Source organism: Camponotus vicinus, unplaced genomic scaffold (genome assembly GCF_025532165.1).
Source record: "Camponotus vicinus isolate PSW18456_S1 unplaced genomic scaffold, iyCamVici1.0 SCAF_1, whole genome shotgun sequence".
NCBI lineage: Eukaryota > Metazoa > Arthropoda > Insecta > Hymenoptera > Formicidae > Camponotus > Camponotus vicinus.
In genome coordinates this window covers 11,046,650-11,066,330 of record NW_028141945.1, presented here as the reverse complement: position 1 = coordinate 11,066,330, position 19,681 = coordinate 11,046,650, and the positions used below count along the sequence as shown (strand labels likewise).

Here is a 19,681-nt window from a genome sequence, read left to right as displayed (position 1 = left end):
TTAAAATTTAACTTGTCGTAATTCGAAACGTATGCTATTTAGCATCGTGCTGTGCACGATAACGTATTTTATTTTTTTTCTTGAAAACTACTGATTTTATGAAAAAGATAGAAGAAATAAAAAAGTTTCTGAATAAATCAAATTTTTTAATGCATATTTTTAGATGATCACATTTCGGTCTATTAAAAAATTCTAATAAAAAATTGAATAGAGGTTGCTAGTTTCATCCCCTTATAACAATACGGGAGGCTGAAAAAAATATCAATAAATAACCTTTTTACTAGTAGAAAATATCCATCTAATTTCATTTCTTTAACTTGTTCCAAATTTGAGAAACAAATAAAAACCTAATTTTTACCCCCATTTTTGGAGGAGTGTAACTCCACAGGGAGAGATGTAGGAGTATATGTTTATATGAGAAACCCCCTTTAATTTTCGACAAAGAATCATCTCTTAAAATTTTTCGCACTTATTAAGAAACATCCTGTATATTACTATGAAAAAAAAATGAGATAATATATTAAAATGAAATATTTATCATTGTGAACCGTGTTTGCAAGATTGTACGTATTAATATGGAGCAATAAATATCGACAAATCGAATTATATAATGTAACTATTTCCGTGATGGAGATAATGCAATTTTTTTAGACGCGCGCGAGGATAATTCTTTTAGTTTGCTGCAAAATTCCAGTATTGCACAGACGAAAATACATAATGGTACCCGACATTCCTCGTTCATACCTTGCGAAACAATGTCGAATACTTGCAAGAAGAGAGGGCAGGATAACACAGAGAGGACAAATGATGGACTGCGACGAAAAGCTGGCCGATGCGACGAGCGAGGATTTACAGCGCTCAACACAGTGCAGTCTGGCAGAAGAAGAGAAAGAAGAAGAAGAAGGAAGAGTAGAAGAGAAAAAAAAGGAGAGGACGACGGGGGGAAAGCGATAGAGAGAGAGAGGCGGGAAGCTGGATGGGAATGAAAGAGAAAGAGAGAGAGAGAGGATGGCACTCCGATTTTTCCGCGGGCGGGATTTTGAAACCTGTTTGAGTGCTTTGAAATCTAGAGAAATAAAAGAAGCGCCGAGGCCAAAGCCGGGCGAGCACGTTCGGATGAGGGAAGACGACGAGGAAGCGCTGGGGGAGAGATGCACGGGGAGGTGCAGGGGACACCGAAGGATGGACCGGCAGGGCAGGAGAGAAGTCTGGCAAAAAGTAGTTCGACGTTCGTACACGCACCGCGATTCCCTCCTCGCTCGTTCGTTCGTTCCTCATATTCTCGTTCTTCTTATTCTCCATCTCCTCGTTCTATCCGTACTCTCCTCTTTTACCGTCGTCCTGCGGTTGCCTCCTTCAACATTCCTCCGCGAGAGGAATGTGCCATACTCTAGCCCTGGGAGCCATATACGAAATTATATCAGGCTCGGAGATACATTGTCTATATCGCGCTATTTCTCTCCTTCTTTCTCTCTTTCTCTCTCTCTCTCTCTCTCTCTCTCTCTCTCGATCTCTCCATTTCGATCGTTTTGGTTATTTCTTCGATCGCGAGCTAATTCCGAGAGTCAGAGACTCCTCCTGAGAAGCCATAAACGCGCGCGGCCGCGCATCGAGTGGTTAGTAATGGGTGTTAATTACGCGCAGTTATATTGCGTATGTGCGCGTAGGATATATTGATCGGCGACGATTAGCTACTCACGACAGATGCGCGTCTCCGTCTTTAAGCTATTAGCTGTTCCCTTAACAGTGAATATTATCGCTTAGTTATATATGATATGCGATATGCATCTAGATTCCAGGAGTATAATATTGAGTAGTAGTTAATATTGAGAAAGACTGGTTTACAAGTTTGACAGATATGCATTTTTTCTAAGGATCACTTGTAAAACATGACTCTTCGAGAATTAAATTAAAAAATATGGAAGATGATGAGAGAATTATTTATAATATCATTAATTTCAATTAATTATAATTAATTATAATTGATTATTATGCGATTAACGGTTCAAATTTTTCATACGCTTTTTCTCAAATATCTCTCGTGCATAATAGCATTAATTATGAAACTAATTTGATTATTAAAATATATCAATTATATTATAACTGATTTAATTTATGTATATATATTTGAGAGATTTTTCTTGTATTTCAAGCTTCGTTATCTCAAGTTTTTTTATATGTACATATACAGGCTGTTTCTTAATAAGTGCGAAAAATTTTAGGAGATGATTCTTTATCGAAAATTAAGGGGGGTTTTTCATATAAAATTCTAAAGTTCTAGTACAAAATTGAATAGGGGTTACTAGTTTCATTCTCTTACAACAATACGGGAGGCTGAAAAAAAATATTAATAAATAACCTTTTTACTAGTAGAAAATATCCACCTAATTTCATTTCTTTAACTTGTTCCAAATTTGAGAAAAAAATAAAAATTTAATTTTTATCCCTATTTTTGAAGCAGTTTAACTCTACAAAGAGGGATAGGAGTATATGTTCATACAAAAAACCCACCTTAATTTTCGACAAAGAATCATCTTCTAAAATTTTTCGAACTTATTAAGAAACACCCTGTATATATAATTTTTGTAGAATAATTTATATGGAAGTAAATTACATATATATAATTTATTTTCATGTATATGTCATAATATGTATTTATGTTCATGTATATGTTTATTTTCACATACATATATACAGGGTGAGCCATTTTAAGTTACCCACCCCAATAACTTTTTTATTTTTGAATGTACAACAAAATGTTTCAAATAAAAGTTGCTTGACTTCGAGGGGGACAGAAGATGGTGGCAAAAATTTGACCTTGGATAGTCATTTGAAGGTCACATAAAGGTCACCCTCAATTTCTTAAATGGAACCTACTATTTTTCATTGCCTATTCTTGTAGCTTATCTCGAGAGCTTTCCAAAACACTATAATTAAGTATCTTTTCGTTAAATACTTTTTGAGTTATGAGGCTTGAAATAATTTCTTAATTTTACATAAACCGTAAAATAGCTTGTAAAATATTCATTTTTCGATTATCTTACCTTAATACTTTTACGTACAAAATAATGAGAGGAATCAATTGGTCTAAAGAAAACACATAATTGTTTCGAAAAAAAAAATGTAATTTGCAATTAACAATTACATTTTTTTTTCGAAACAATTATGTGTTTTCTTTAGACCAATTGATTCCTCTCATTATTTTGTACGTAAAAGTATTAAGGTAAGATAATCGAAAAATGAATATTTTACAAGATATTTTACGGTTTATGTAAAATTAAGAAATTATTTTAAGCCTCATAACTCAAAAAGTACTTAACGAAAAGGTACTTAATTATAGTGTTTTGGAAAGCTCTCGAGATAAGCTACAAGAATATGTAATGAAAAATAGTAGGTTCCATTTAAGAAATTGAAGGTGACCTTTATGTGACCTTCAAATGACTATCCAAGGTCAAATTTTTACCACCATCTTCTGTCCCCCTCGAAGTCAAGCAACTTTTATTTGAAACATTTTGTTGTACATTCAAAAATAAAAAAGTATTGGGGTGGGTAACTTAAAATGGCTCACCCTGTATAAATTATTTTGCGAAAATGATATCATATATAAGAAAACTTGGAAATTACAACAAAAATCTCTTAAACTATAAATATTAAATATTGCAAAGCCCACATTAAGATTTTTTTAAAGAAATATTTCTCTCTCTCTCTCTCTCTCTCAGATATAATTATTATTTTAATAATGGCAAGGACCGCCGTTTTCTAAAAACATTTGTGTCATGTATGTACGATGCCGACCTCGGTGAAGGAGAGAAAAAGAAAAAGAGAATGTTACCCTCATCCGAAAGTACCTTAACGACTCGTTTATCAAAAGCGACGCGGCCACCTGACGGTCCCACGACACGCACGTTTCCATGCTTACGCACGTCTTACGCATCGCTTCACGTCGCATTCACGTGGCATTCCGACAATCAACTCTGTCGCCGGTGATATTTTTAAACGCTCATCGTCAGCGCGTCTCGTTGATACATTCAGGAAATCGCGATGCGGCGTCTCCGGCTTTTACGCGATGAACGGCGATCTCGCGTACAAGTGGGTCATCTCGCGAAGCAGGATCGCTTCGCGCGTAGCTCGGAAGCCGCGGCTCGTTGACCGAGGCCTTAATCGGCGACAAAGTGATCTATGGATTTAACACTCGACGGACACGCGCTTATTTTTGCCCGCAAATCGGGTCGACGCGACTCATCAGAGGAAATCAGCTGGCGGCATCCCGCTGCGAATTCGTTTCGCGAGAAGCGTGCATTTATGTGCATATTTATGAGAAACTTAATCGCGCCGAGTCGATTCATTCCCAATAAGACATTTGCTATAAGCGCAGTTGCCCTCGTTGGATTCAGACATAAGATGAATAAATTGATTGATCGAAAAAAAATTACATTTATTATGTAAGTAAATGATTTAAAGCACACAATAGTTCGAATTTTCAATTTTTTCGTCTGCATTATTCAGTATTTAATTGTTTATTGGGATTAAAATTTTCTGGCAACGTTGCTTCAAAAATATATCGCTCAAAATGAGGGATGAATAAAAAAGTTTGACAGTACTTATCGCGAGTATCTATGGAGAATTCCGCTGAATAAATAAGCGAAGCTTCGTTGTTCATCTCGCGCGCAAGTTTCGTCGGGGACCGAGGGCATTACCGTCGTACAAAAGGTCCTCGCAATGTCACCGTGGAGACCGGGTCGTAAGGTCGTAAAAGGTTGTGCGCCGGCGATATAAAGCGTTTAATGTGCGACTCTTGAAATTCTATTTGCACCGGCAAAGCCATCTTCGCGCCGACTTTTGCGTACAAAGTTCGTGCAGGTGTGGCATATCGAAACAATGCACCTCAGCGGCGATTCGCTCGTCCTTCCTTGCCCTCTTCTTCCAACTTTTTCCCACTCCCTGAAAAACAATGGGTTCGGTTCCTCCTTCGACGAGAAAATGAGGTTCTCGAAGAATCGCCTGCTACTTGGATCCTCAAGGATAGTCATCTCTATGCAAGGATGCCTTCAGAATGACTTCTGAAGCACCTGTCATTCTAAGTGATATGCGTCAATTTTTTTTTAAACTGGACTGTAGAAATATTTTTGTTTTATCTAAAGTAAGTCCAAAAATGGATTTTTTAAATTACATTCGAGGGCTTTAAGATTCCCTCAAGTCGCACGTATAACCAATGGAATTCCTCTTCGAAATTCTAGCGAAATTTTAAAGTCCCTTTGCAACCATGTCGCATCGCGCTTTAACGTTAATTAGACTGAAAGCTCTTTGTTTTACGCAACTTGAGGGATCAAGAATTCCCGAAGGAATGTTTCGAAATTGTGCAGGCGCGAGGATAATGAAGAGTGCATTTTTTTCCCTCTCGAAATATGCATTGGCGAATAAATATTTGTCGCAAACCCGATCAGATTTTTTTTTTCAAAGGTGCCAAATAATTCCGCTGTCCGGCCGATAAAAAGTGTACCGGTGATAAAAATTATTACAGCGCGGTCAAACGTTGTTTCTGCGACGCGATCAATTATCGTCAGCTTTTTCACACCGCTAACTGTATTATGTATATGGGCGACGTATTGAATTACCAAAAAAAATGGTGAAAAATGCACGCCACGTGCGGACACACGGCGAGATGGAAAAATTTACGGTGAAATATACGAATAATGCGCGTGGCACCACGCGCAAAGCGGTGTGCGTATGTGCGTGTCACACACGCGCTCGTCAAAACGCATCCGAACAATTTTTGCAGCTATGCATGCGTTTCACGCGCGCTTTTATCAGTAACTCATCGTCACCGTGTTTTACACATGCGTTCGCTAATTGATTCAAATTGACTTGTTTTTAGTCAACTACAGAGTTTGGCGTCGAACTATGTAACAGATATACATGATGTACGAAAAATGCAGTATCGTCGGCATAGGCTTGTTATTCTAATAGATTGATGCTAGAAACGCAAATGCAAATTGTCAAATTAACAGATATAAAATGTTGCTTCTTTGTTAAAGCATCCTCGCTTTTCTTCATGAAAAATTAGATGCAGATAAATTATTTAATATTTTTTTTTATACAAATAGTGAAAAATAACTTGATTATATCTTCATGAAAAGTATTTTGCCCCGAATATTTGATACAATTTTTTAAACATGTTATGTGCGTATTCGCTATTTTTTATAAACATCTACCAACACACTGATTTTTTATCAATGTAAAAAAGTAATTATTTCGGGATAGATTTTTGAATAATACTCGAAAGGTACGTTTAAATGTCAAATTATATGTAGCATACACAGTAAAAAATTGTGCGTCCATATGTTAAAGTTTTTTTGTGTTACCACGTTTTGATTAGTACTTTAATGTAAAATTAACATACAACTGATATGTTATTATTTTTATAACATTTTCATGTGTTACATTTATGTCAATTTCATAACTTAACACTTTGTATATGTCTCTTAGAAATGGAATATTATTTTGAGTATTTTTAACATAATCATTTTAAACAATCAACATGTCTCAACGTCAGTTTACAACATTTTAAGAAAAGTTAAAGTAAATCTTCAAATAATCTTGAACTTTGACATACAAAATATTCAAATTTACTAAAATCAAATGTTTCTATTATAAATAATTTAAATTAAAATAATTACTATTATATGTTAATGTCCTACAACAATTCTTATGAGTTATTGTAACTATTTTTTCATGTAATTTTTAATTAATTTGTATGTTATTTTTACATTACATTTAAAGTCACAATAACAAAAATAAATGTAAGATATTGTGTCAATTATTTAAGATTTTTGTAAGAGAAAGTTTGTCAATAAATAACATACGACGAATAAGTTATTTTAACTTATTTAGAGTGGACTTTCTAGGACATGTGAAAAATGTTAAAATTAACATTTTATTTTTTACTGTGTATGTGTCATATTGCGCATCATAGAATGTAACGCGTTTTGTGAAAGGAATGTGTTAAGTATATTAGATGTACATATCGAAAAAAAAATAAGCGAGAGAGAGAGAGAGAAAATAAGAGAGAATTGAATTTTTAGTTGTAGCTTAATTTTGCTCTTATTTTCATATTTAATTATATATTTATAATTTCATCAAACTCTGTAATCAAGCAGCAACCGTTACGATAAATTTTTATAGAACTGATCAGTATCATATTTCATAAAATTGGAATATTATTCAATTCATATCATGCATCTGACTACATGAGCAAATAGGTCGATAACACGTTGGAAACAAACACGTGCCTTCGCGGAAGTGTTTGTTTTATCAGATTTAATCAAGATTACGGATTCATTGCACGAATTTCAGTGAATCTTTATATCATCGTATTTTAGGAAAATTGCCTCGTTCTAGTTAAACTTTTTCATCGTGAAAAAATAAAACAAATCTTCCGGTACGAAATCTCTTCCTTTTCATTATCTCTCCCGCTCGACAACAAACCGCTGCAATTACAAACAATTACGCGCTGCGATGCGTATTCCGTAAAAGCATGAACGAAACCCTCATTCTTCCTGCCTCGTTCCGGATGAGAAGAAACGATGGCGGGTATCAGAACGACCGAGGATGAAGTGTCATAAAAGTAGGAAAATCGAAGACCCCTCTCCCGATTGGACGGGACCTTGCGAGTGGAAGCAACTAGGAGCGGATATTAAGGTCTCACAGAAAAACAGGTTCACGATCCGGTCGATGAAATTGGAATCCCAACGGTACGGTACGCTCTCTCGTCGAGTCTTATCACGGTAATATACGCGATCGCACCGGACAGAAGAGCAAAGTAAAGAAGGAACGCCACGACGTAAATATCACGATAACGAATCGAGAACTGCCGAGGTTCTCGTTGGGACGCGACATTATGATCGACATCGATCTTCCTGAGCGCGAGTTTAATCCATCAGTTCGTTGCGACTTGCTTCCTCCACTTATATAAAGGATTGAAATATGATGTATTTTAGTCTTCATGTGAAACGGAAAGTTAAGAGTCGCCCGTCTCTCCCTACTTGTACAGTTTGCAAATAAACATCTGAATATCTCAGTTTCCCCGCGTTAATTAGTAACTTTTTCTGCTCATTTACAAATTACGTCCACGGACTTGGGGTCGATTCATCGTCGACAAAAGTGCCGGAATATCGGTCGAATCCAGCCGCGGCCATGTTTCACCCGACTCCGCCAGGTAAAACAAATGCCCCCACTTAACAAGCGAAAATTTCGCGCCGGGGTTGGCTCTACGCGCGACAATCCCGCCCCCGAAGACGATCTCTTCCGGCGCGCGGAAGATGAAAACTCCCGGACGTTGGCCCGCAAAAATGTCGAGCGCACGTCGCCATTAATTTTCCCCGGCCCCTGGCCCCGTTCTCTCCGTTGCTTCCTTTTCAGCCCCGGCATTCTTTCTCTCCTCCACGCTTTGGGATCCAACTGTCGGCCGTGTTGCTTTAGGTCAGTGCCGTCTCCTGGCTGACGCCGTCCTTCCCCTCTCCTTCTCTCGAATCCTGCTCCGTTGGTGCACCCAGGAGGAAACGGGGGAAAGGACGGTAGATGGGTAGGAAGAAAGGGCTAAGGCAGAGGGAAAGTACGAAGAAGAAAGAGAAAGGAGAGGAAAAGAGAGACAGCGTCTAACGAGCGGTTTAGGAGGGATAAGAAAACCGCCGTCGGTCCTTGGTCCGTGTCCCGCAGAGTTCCTTGACTCTTGCATGACTTTTTGGGCCAACCTGCCCCTTCTGCCTACCTCTTGCTACTCTCTCTTGCCTCGCTCTGGTCTGGTCTCCGTCGAATCCGTCTCCTCTCCCTCTCGCCGCGCTTGCCCTTTCTCCGGTCCACTTTTGACCTGTTCCAGACTCCGTCGAACCGTCCTCGGAGGATCATCCACCTGGCGCCCTCTCTTGTCCCTCGAGCGTCCCTCGAGGAGCTAGACAAGCGACAAGGCATCCTCTGCTCCCTACGTCCTCGGGTCCCTTCGTCCTGCGTCGCGCCCTTCTCTCCTTCCCTGTGTCGCCGATCGCACGCCCGATTGGGCTCGAGTAATTCGCCAGAGAGCTGAGGGATAACGCGAATAACGAGGAGATAAGCTGCGTATTGTCCAGACATGCTTTTGATCTCTCTCTTGTTCGTTGAAATTTCACGCGTCCGATGCGACAATTTGCAATAGACACTAGATATTAGACACCAGAGAGTAGACAAATTTCCCATCAGTTTCATAAAGATGGTTGAGAAAGATCTGATTTTTTTAGATATCGTTTAATCGTTATTTTTAACCTTCGTTTCTAATTTCATTTGCATCTACGATAACGTCTCCATTTTGACATCATTTTTTATAGAAATATTTCCAAGTGATACACATTTATGCCACTTGCGCCATGATACGGGTGATATGATGCTTGAATGGGTGAAAATATTGATAGATACTTTTATAATAGTCGACTCTATTTCTTTATAGGATCCCATATAGCGAAGGATATAGTTCCCTCGGGGATTTCGCAGACCTCGGGATTATACGTGCCTAGAATTTACATTTGGTTATACGATCGCTTCGTCGCTGGCCACGCAAAGCAAAGCCGTTTTGCGAGGATTACATTCCTAGAAAAGTCCGAGCGCGATTAAACATATATGAACGCCACGCGAGATAAACGGCGATATTAATCCGCGTTAATGCGACGGGATTTTGGAATGTAACGTATAACAACAAATAAGAGTATTATCGTCCTTTACACAAAATTTTTTTTTTTTTTTTACTATCATTTCTTTCTCTCTCTCTCCCTCGCTTTCTCTCTTTCCCTCTCTCTCTGATTTACGAGAACAGTAAATTATTGATTATGTGCCAAATACAATGTCGCCTCGCTACTACTTTGTCATAAGTGCATTTTCTGCGAGGTCGTTTAGAGGAAATATGCGGGCATCGGAGACCGTAGCAGTTTCCAGTGGAGGCTATCCTTCATGCAGAAATTTGCATTTCTGCGGTTAACCAAAGTACGAAATTAAAAACTGGGAAATATTTTTCTCTCCTGGTAAAAAAAAAGAACCTAGAGGAAAATATATCGCTCTTCAAGCTTAATAAAATCTCGGCGCGTTGCATCAGTCATCGGAACATGTAAAATAGTAACCATTATCCTTCCTCCCCTTGTCACGCAACGAATAAAATCGCGAGAATAAAATCAACGAACCAACAAAATTTCACTATCCGAGTTTTCTTTCCATCGTTTCTTCACGTGTCGTCTCGTCTTCACGATCCGTGATATTTAAATAATCAAATCCACGTCAGACGAGCCGTCTCGAGTTTGATAGGGCTACTTGAAACTAGAGTAAGTTGCAACAGTCATAAATCTTGCACCTCTCATGAAACGGAACGCGCTGCTATTGATTTTGTATTCTACATTTCTTATGACGGGATAATAAACCTTGATGCTAACATTCTTTACCGCAATGCAACATTGTGTCAATGAAATCATAATGTACAAATAAGGTATATAGATTTATTATATTTTAATGCGCATATATATATGTGTATGAAAATAGCCCCAACGTAATATAATTAAAGAGAAATATAATTTTTATTAATTATAATTGATTACAATTTATTACACAATAAATTAGAATTAATAAGTAGAATTAATATAAATAAAGAAAGCAATACAGAGACAGATTTATCTAGTTATTGCATCGAGGAGTAGTTAGTCGTAAATTTCGCGGACAAGAAATATGAGCCATTTATCCTAGTTGCAACTAGCGGTTATCTTTCTTGATTACTCGAGCCTCATGATCGATGATGGAACGATTCGGGGTGACACAATATTAACAGCCGTTTTCTTTTCTTCATCTTTTAACGGTTGCAACTCTCCGGGCCCGATTCGGTTCCATTGGTCCACGACGAATTGCTCACCGACGTGAATCTCGCTTCCATTACACGACGTCGAAGCTGCACTAAATTACAGCCTCGAAACCAAAGAGCTGTACCACCGAGCGAACGATCGAAGCGAAGGGGAGGGAAAAAGGAAAAATTTAAAGAGCTCCTTCGCGCCGTTGGCGAAGGTAGGTGCTCCGGAACCCGAGCGTCCATCATCGATGATGTGGTCGGTTAGAGACTCTCTAGTTGAAAATTGGAGTCGTTATATTCTTCAGGATAAAATGCGTCGAGATAAAACAAAGGAGTTTCGCAATAAACGAGGGATTTTTAAATCAAATGTCAAAGTTGCACGCGGAAATCAAATCAGATTATTAATTAAGAATTTATCAAGAAAAATTCTCAACGTCAAATTCCCTACATTAGCCACTTGTGAACAAAATCGATCTCGAGTACGCTTAAAAGCAAGACTAGAAACGAATTTTCGACATTGTTCAACGGATTCCCGTCATTACCCGCGAAGTTGCGTCTCGACAACAACAACTATTACCCGATGTTGGTGGTTGAAGGCGTTGATAGTTGCAGTTGATGACTAGAATAGCGCATACTGGTAGCAGCTGTCATTACCCAGAGGCAAGCTTGCTCGTGACTAATCCTGCATGCCGATTCACCGTAACCTAGCCTACGAGAACCTGCCTCTATACATATATACATATACACGATTAACGTGCTGGGTTACCCTAGGTTGTCATCCTGCCGCAAGGAAACCAAATCGATAGCGCGCGTGCTACGCGTGAGCGACCCAGTAACGTGGTATCCGTTTCGTTTCCATCCCTATAATAACCAAACAGCCGAAATTTCCCAGATACTCGAGAAGTGCAATTTATAGGAATTTTGTTAAAATGTGTCTGTTGTCAATAATAATAATAATATTATTATTATTATTATTTTTATCCAATATTGAAATAAACAGTGATAACAATTGACTCGCCTTGTCAGGTTCTACTCGAAAAAATTACTACAAGATTAATACCGCTTAAAAATTCATGTTTACGTGTACATGAAACAGAAACGCATTTAATAAAAAAATTGTTATTTAAATGCGTAAATTGATTGGATTGATGCGTTCGATTTAATCGATGGCATTTACGTATTAATCTCAGTCAAGTACATCTACCCACATTTTTTCCGTAAAATGCAAATTCCACGTCAAGTTAAATTAATTAAGGTCAAACTTAAATAGAATTTTAATGCAATCATCGTGGTTTAAACATTACCCCTCGTCACGTCAATTACGTCCTGACCGAATGACCGAATGTAGGATAATGTTGGCGATTAGAGCGAGAGACGCCTAATTTGCATAGCGACTTTATACAGCGGATCGAGTAACGCTCTTTTTTTGGCGACACACATACACATAGTGCGACATTAAATGTATAATTCAGCTGGAAAATTCAACGGACGTTTGCCCGCAGAGTTCCGATGTATTTTCTTTTCCCTCATTTATACTCTTAGCAACGTTTCTACTGCGAATCCTTCTCTTATTCCTCCCGCATCCCCCTACCCCTCTGCTCTCCTCACCCCCAAGTTGGTTCAGATATTTCCACGGCGTAATGTAATCCGCTTTACCTTGCCTGCGCGCCGCGCGGTTGACATATTTTTTTCTCCCTTCGTCGTCTAAAGTACGTGTGCCATCATACAATGTTCTAAGGAGCCTTTCCCGCTTTTTCTTTTCGCCCGGTAATACCGTCCCGGCGGATGTAACGCAATATTTTCATTGCGCTCTTTGCCCGCGGCCACGGAAATGAATATCGTCTCGTTGCCGATATTAAAGTCAAATCAGCAGGAAAACGTCGGGCTAATATTACCATCCCCGACGAGCCGTTTGATGCGGAAAAAAGGCCGCAGCGCGATGAACTTTCCACGGACGACCCTGCCCTCTTCGCGAGACTCGCTCCGGATCTCGTTCCACCTCGATATCACATGAAATAGGAGAGAAATTAGGACCAAGGATTATCATATCGCTCCATTCGGGAGTCTCCTTTTTCCGTGATTTTTTTGCGGAGGAATTCGACGTTAGTAAAACAGCTCCCCGATATTTTCTGGAGTAACTTGTCCCAGATTGAGGAGAATTTTCCCGTCTGTCGTTTGATTGCAGAACGGTGTACGTCGCCCAATTATGATCCGCGAGTGCAGTTTTATTGCGCGTCGAAAAGGGCGAAGCTCTTGGACGATCCTTCTTCTCTCGCTGCGTAATTGTGTACCTTGCGCTCTTCGATCAACGTCCGGTAACGAGTTGACATACCGCGCAAAAACGCGGATCGATAGCGTGCTGTGCATTGCGTCCATCCGTCGCGTGTACGTGTGTACGTGTGCATGTGTGTACGTGTCACATGTGATGTAAAATCTTATATGGAGCGCGAGCACGCGACCAAATTTCGCGAAGCGATTCTTCGCTTTCGGCGAAGAGGACCCTTAAAAGAGCAGGGTGGGTTGACAGGAGGCAACTTCCCCGAACTGTCGGAAATTAATTCCCCCAGAAATCGAATTTAAATATCTCTCTAAAGTGGAAAGAAAATTTTGCTGGTATGAATTTTGTCTAAAAAAAATAAATAAATTCACAGATATTTTACCCCCCTCCCCCTATCTCTTACTATTTGAATTAGACATTAAAAATGTATACTTCTCAATCGTCGGCCGCGCATTGGAAATGCAATCGCGTCGTGTATTTACATCGAGATTAATTTGCATTACGAAACATTTCGCCGTCGAACTTTAAATGCGATATACTATTTACCTCTTGCCGGCACTTTGCATCACGCCGCCAGCCGTTGTTTACGTAATAAACATTCTTCTTCGTGATAAAGAGCGCGCTTAGGCGGGCGGAAGAGGTTTCTTTCAGAGTATTTCTTCGGAGAACACGAGGTTTCGAGGTGGGAAGGTACTTTGTCTTTGCACCATCGCGCGTGCAAGTGTTGGATGACGCGGCGTGAAGATTTTTTTTTTATAAATCGCTTTTATAGCCTGCGCTATCAGGTCGCTGTATAAATAATATTCATTTATCCCCCGCAACGCGCTTAATATTTACAGCGAGTTTATTTACACCTTTTTTCGCTTAAGCACCTATAATGCTACTAATAACCAGGCAAAGTATAACCTACTAATTATCCAATATCTTTTAATAATGCTTGTTGAATTAAAAATTTCAGCGAGCATAGTTACTTCGTATTATTCGCGAGATAGAAATTTATTCTTCTTGCAATCTCCTTGATTTACGGAGGATGAATAGCTTTTGCACAGGCTATATACAATGTCTGATTTATGCACAACGAGTTTGACATTGTCCGTCAAAGCATGTCTGAATCGCGACCTTTGGTGCCAGAAAAAGAGTCTCGATCATGAAAGAACAGATGCGATGTAGCCGATAAAAACAGTAAACAACGCGAACAAGGTTAAAAAATACCTTCCTCGTCGCGCGACCAAAAGATGATGCATAATTCCTGCGCACGTATAACTTTTGCATCCTTCTTTCATTATCTTATAGCCCGTCGCGTTCACCAAGATGGAAAGTGGAAACTTCTTTGAAGAAAAAGAGGGTGAGATCGTTTCCGGATAACGCCTTAACATATCGCGAAATTCAATTACGAGAGTCCATGTCGAAAAAATAATTCAACGAATAAAATCATATTTCGGAGCGCGATGCATCTCTAGATGCATCGACATTGAATTCTTTACATTGTTATTGTCAACGTGATATTGAAGGAGTAAACGGAGGTTTTTCTAGCTGCATAATTGATGCAGCTCGAGTCTATACGCAGCTTGCGTAACAGCAATTCTAACTCTTGCAGTTTCTACGTTCCAGGAATTTAAGAACGTCAGAATTTAGAAATGTTAAAAGACGGCATCAAATGTATTTTAAATATCAATAAAAAACATGTAATAATAAAAATAAAATAATATATAAATATAATACTAAATATAATATTAAAAAATAATATAAATATAATATTAAAAAATAATATAAAGAATAAAATATATGAATGTTAAATATTTTAAATTTGAAACTGCAAGTTTCCAAGTGCCAAATATTTTATCAATGAAAATATCTATATTTTTTAGACAAAGACACAGAATATAAATCCAGTCGGTCTTGTTAAAATGCCGTTTAAAGGGCCCAAACTGACTGGATTATCTTCGTGTTTAGGATTTCGTTCGATACAAATCTCCCTTCATTTAATCCGACAACGATTAATTTGCATTTCCTTCATATAATGCGATATAGTATCGCGATATGTGTACGATAATCGATCTCCGACAAGTACGAAACCGCGCGGAGTAAGGTAACGGCTAACTATGCGCGCCATAAGTTAGTGCCTAGTTTCATACTAAGAAATTCTCTTCTCGCTCGTTGTGTCACTCGCGCCGTGGAAGGTTAAGCTGTTGCACGATGGATTATCGATCGGCGGCGGAAAAAAAGACCGTTGCGATGCGTCCTATTTTAGGCTACGAGCGAACGAGGCCTCGCGACGCGTTGTTCGGCTCGATTCTCTTTTCGTTGCAATCGACCGGACTTCACTTGTCAATTTTTATGCAATGTTTCAATGGTTAATCAACCGACAAACGCCACTCACGCGCCCGTGATATACATGCGCAAATATTTAAAATATAAATCGCAAAAAAATATCGAAATGTGAAAATTGTATATATAAAGAGTAAACAATAATGTAAAAAAGCGATGCAGTTTTTGTTAGATTCTTATTTTCTTATATTGTTTATATTATAAGTGTCGAGGCTCATTTTTATTTATACGCGTAAAATTCCGTAACGTACACTTAATATAATTGAGTATTTAGTTCTTAATTAATTTAGCAGTGACTTTTTAACAGAAATTTTTCTATACGTAAAACTTATTGTTATTGCATACACGAACGAGAATTTTAAATATTTTGATAATATAAATTTTGATTTTTGAAAAGATTATTTAATTTATTCTACTTTCATAAAGATTTAATTATTTGACTAATTTAATATCTGACATTATCTTAATGCTTATCTATCTTAATGCTTTTGTCTGAATTGCAAATTAATACATGACAATATTTAATTTATATATAAAAAATATAGATATGTGTGTGTGTTGTGTCTCTCTATATGTAAAAAGTAATATAAAACTCACCGATAGATCCGCAACAGCGGAGTTGCAGTTTTCAGCATTTCTCTCTGCAAAATGCAAATATATCTAAATTATAAATATGTACTGCAGTTTATAAAATCATTAATTTTTCAAAAATATCTAACGCGTGCAATTAAAAATTTTTCATTCATTTAAATACATCTTTAATGGAAAAATTAAATAATTTTAGAAAAAAACTTATTAAATAAACTTTTATATAATTTTTTTAATAAGTAAATATATAATTCTTATTATATACACACAAATAATCTAAACATCTTAATATTGTAAAAACATTATATACATATATACATATGTGTCTGAAAATATATTAAATAAAAGAAAAAATTTATATATATCACATAAAAGAATTATACGAGAATTATCGTGCAATCATTGCAGAGCTAAACGATTAATTTCATGTAAATAAAATAATAAATAATAAATATATAATAAATTATTTACCTCAACGATTGCTCCGCAGTTGCCTGATGCCTCCTTGGCCTCACCCTTCTTATCAGAGTCGCAAGGTTGTCAGGTTCTCATATGTTGCACTTGCTCGCAATTAATTACGATCGCGCGCGAAACACTGAATACGGACGCGTGACACTTTGCACGGCACTCCCGAAAATTAAACAAAATGCGGCGAATCATTCGCGACATAATAAAAACGAATGGCGACCTTTGGCACTCCCGGACTCGAATGCGCGACAAACCTTTGTTCCGTTTCACCTTCAACAGAAAGTAATATATTCAATTAAATTTTTGTTTATGTATATATGTGTGTGTGTGTGTGTGTATTTAACTAAGAAAATTTCTGCTTTTTATAAATATTAAATAAAATTAAATAAAATTTTTGACAACTGTTTCTATGAAACGCAAGCAAGAATCTTCCATTAACAGGAGATATAAAATTATCCCCTGATACATTCTATACAATATAAAAATGATTTAACATTGTGATCAAACATAAACGAATATCCCGTTTTCTCTAGAAAAGAAATGTAATAGAAATATGCTTCATAAAAACCAATATGACGTACAAAATTAGTTTTACAAAATATTTTTTAATATGTTATATATAAATATATATGTGTATAAATTATGTAATAAAAGTGCCGAATATTTTATTTAACGCATCTTAAATTAATCATTATTAATAAATCGTCGAAACATGATCGATGTGATGATTAAATTCGACAAAATTACATGTAAATTAGCAAAGAAACATGAGATATATTCAAATATATTAATCATTAATTGCTGTTATGTATATGTAATAATGTTATCAAATTCCTTACGAACAGAATTAGAGATTATCAGTGCGCGTGATTAACGATTCGTAAGTATCGATCAAGGCAGCTCATATTTATCATAGTAATTATTTCATGCAATTTATACACTTTATTGAAATTGAAAATAGCGATAAGAAAAATAATTCTTATCATTTTATTGCGATCTTTATGAGTGATATATAATTATTTCTATAATAATGCTTGAATATCATTCTCAAATTTCAATCCTTGACGGAATATCTCGAGTACATGATCAATTTCAGTCGAGCTGCTTCGCGATACACCTTAATTAGTCAGCATAATCGTTACTAATCCCGCTATCTATTAATTAGATTGCTAAATATAATTAAATATAAACATAATTAATATATTTTTGTATCTAAATAAATAAATAAATATATATATATATATATATATATATATATATATATATATAATATATATATTTCACAAAAATTTATAATTATTTAAATTATTGTAATATTATACAGAATACTCCAAGGTAACCGTATCACCTGTTAATGGAAGATTCTTGTTTGCGTTTCATATAAAAACATTTGTCAAAAAATTTTATTCAACATTTATAAGAAGCGAGAGGACTCTCTTAATTGAATATATGCATAAATAAATGCTATACATATTATAATAAATTCAAGCAAACCATATATTAAAAGTCCAGTCTGTTTTAATTTTTTTATGCAACAAATAAAATTATATATAATGTAATATATCATGTGAAAAATAGTATAATGGTAAATATTATTGTACAAAATTAAAAATAAGTGCAAGAATATATATATACACACTTTGCTAAGTGAACTCTCGCTTTTTGATGAATAAAATCAATTCAAACAAATAAAATATTTTCTAACGCGTGTTAGAAAAATTGTCAGAAATTTTGAAGACGATATTTAAGTATGAACGAGCGAATATACATATATCTTGCGTTAAACGAAGTCTCTTATTTGAGCATATCTGTGAATCAATCTAATAATATACTACATCGCCATATTAAATTCATCACGCAGATATACTCATAACGTGAAATTTGCCATATTAATTGCGCAATTAGAAAGAATGATTTTTGTGTAATGCTGCAATAATAACACACAAACCGATCTTTTGATATTAACTCGGAGAGCAGAATAAAGCGACGTTATACAAGGAGAGTGTGGCATGCGAAACGACTCGCATAACATCATCATCCCGCACGCACATGCCTCGACAAAACTTTCGCCGCGAAATCTCGCATTTCTCTCTTTCTCTCTCTCTCTCTCTTTCTCTCGTTCGCTCGCTTCACTTGCCCCGTCGCGATCCCCTTTCGAGAGGGGCCGGTGTGAATGTTCGATAGCCTGATGCGACCTACCCCAAAATCGCCCGTTAGGCCCTCACGACGCGCCACGCGCGCAATTTCGGACGAAACTTTCGCTGTACCACATCCGGCCCGAACCTTCCTTACGAGGTACGATGTTGCGTGGGGCCGCCCCTGGCATAATAATTGTCCGACGCGTAATACGGTACAGTCCCGACAGTCATGCCGGGGCTCTCGGCGAAAATCGAACTCTCAAGAGAGCCTTAAACTTTAAATGACTGGAGTTTTACAACGTGTCGAATTTACATGATTTCTGAGATAAAATAAATTGATCTATTTTACATTTCTGAGATAATTAAACTAAATTTTATCATGAAATACTGAAATCTACCTGCGTTCGTATAAGTGTCTTAAATAACTACTTGTGTGTCTTATAAAACTAACAATAATTTGAAACTCAAATGTTAAATGTAAAAATGAAAATCTAAATTACGTATGTTTAACAGTTAACAATTGTATTCTTTGCAATATATCAGATATATTTCTAATTAAACAAGAAAAAATAACTCGTGGAACCTCGTGAAAATTGGCCTTGGACCAGTAAAAATTGTCATAAATCAAGGACATTAAATTGCAAAAACTAATAATATTAGCTAGTAAAAGCTAATAATATATATTTTTCATCAAAAAGCATGAAAAAGAGAAAAAGTTACGATTATAAAGAAATGTACAAAATGAGATTTTTATAAATAAATAAACTAAAATAAATGTGAAATTATTATATCAAAGCATGCTATAAAATATATATTATTTTTCGTGCTTTACTTTTATACTTCTCTAATAATTTAATTTGTTAAAAAAATTAATAAATGCGTAGAATTTTTTTCTAAAATTTACATATCCATTCCTTTTTATTCTTATTTGTTTTTCGCGCTTTCATATTTATAGTAATATAGATACTAAATTATTTTAATTAAATGTAAAATGCAAAATGTAAATATATTATCAATATGTTCAATTTTCAA

General features: G+C 36.5%; 1 long non-coding RNA gene across 10 annotated transcripts in view; it reads right to left on the bottom strand.

Annotated features, from left to right (window-relative positions):
- LOC145974398 (uncharacterized) overlaps window positions 1–19,681 on the bottom strand; it is a 203,879-nt gene that overhangs the window by 152,814 nt on the left and 31,384 nt on the right. For 9 of the 10 annotated variants that reach the window (XR_014439666.1, XR_014439672.1, XR_014439670.1 and 6 more), the window contains 2 exons: window positions 16,515–16,781; window positions 16,053–16,096 (listed from right to left, as the gene is read on the bottom strand). This is a non-coding gene — a long non-coding RNA (uncharacterized LOC145974398). Of the gene's footprint in view, window positions 1–4,882; window positions 4,942–16,052; window positions 16,097–16,514; window positions 16,782–19,681 lie in introns of those variants that run through there. The other variant, XR_014439673.1, reaches the window with a different exon arrangement.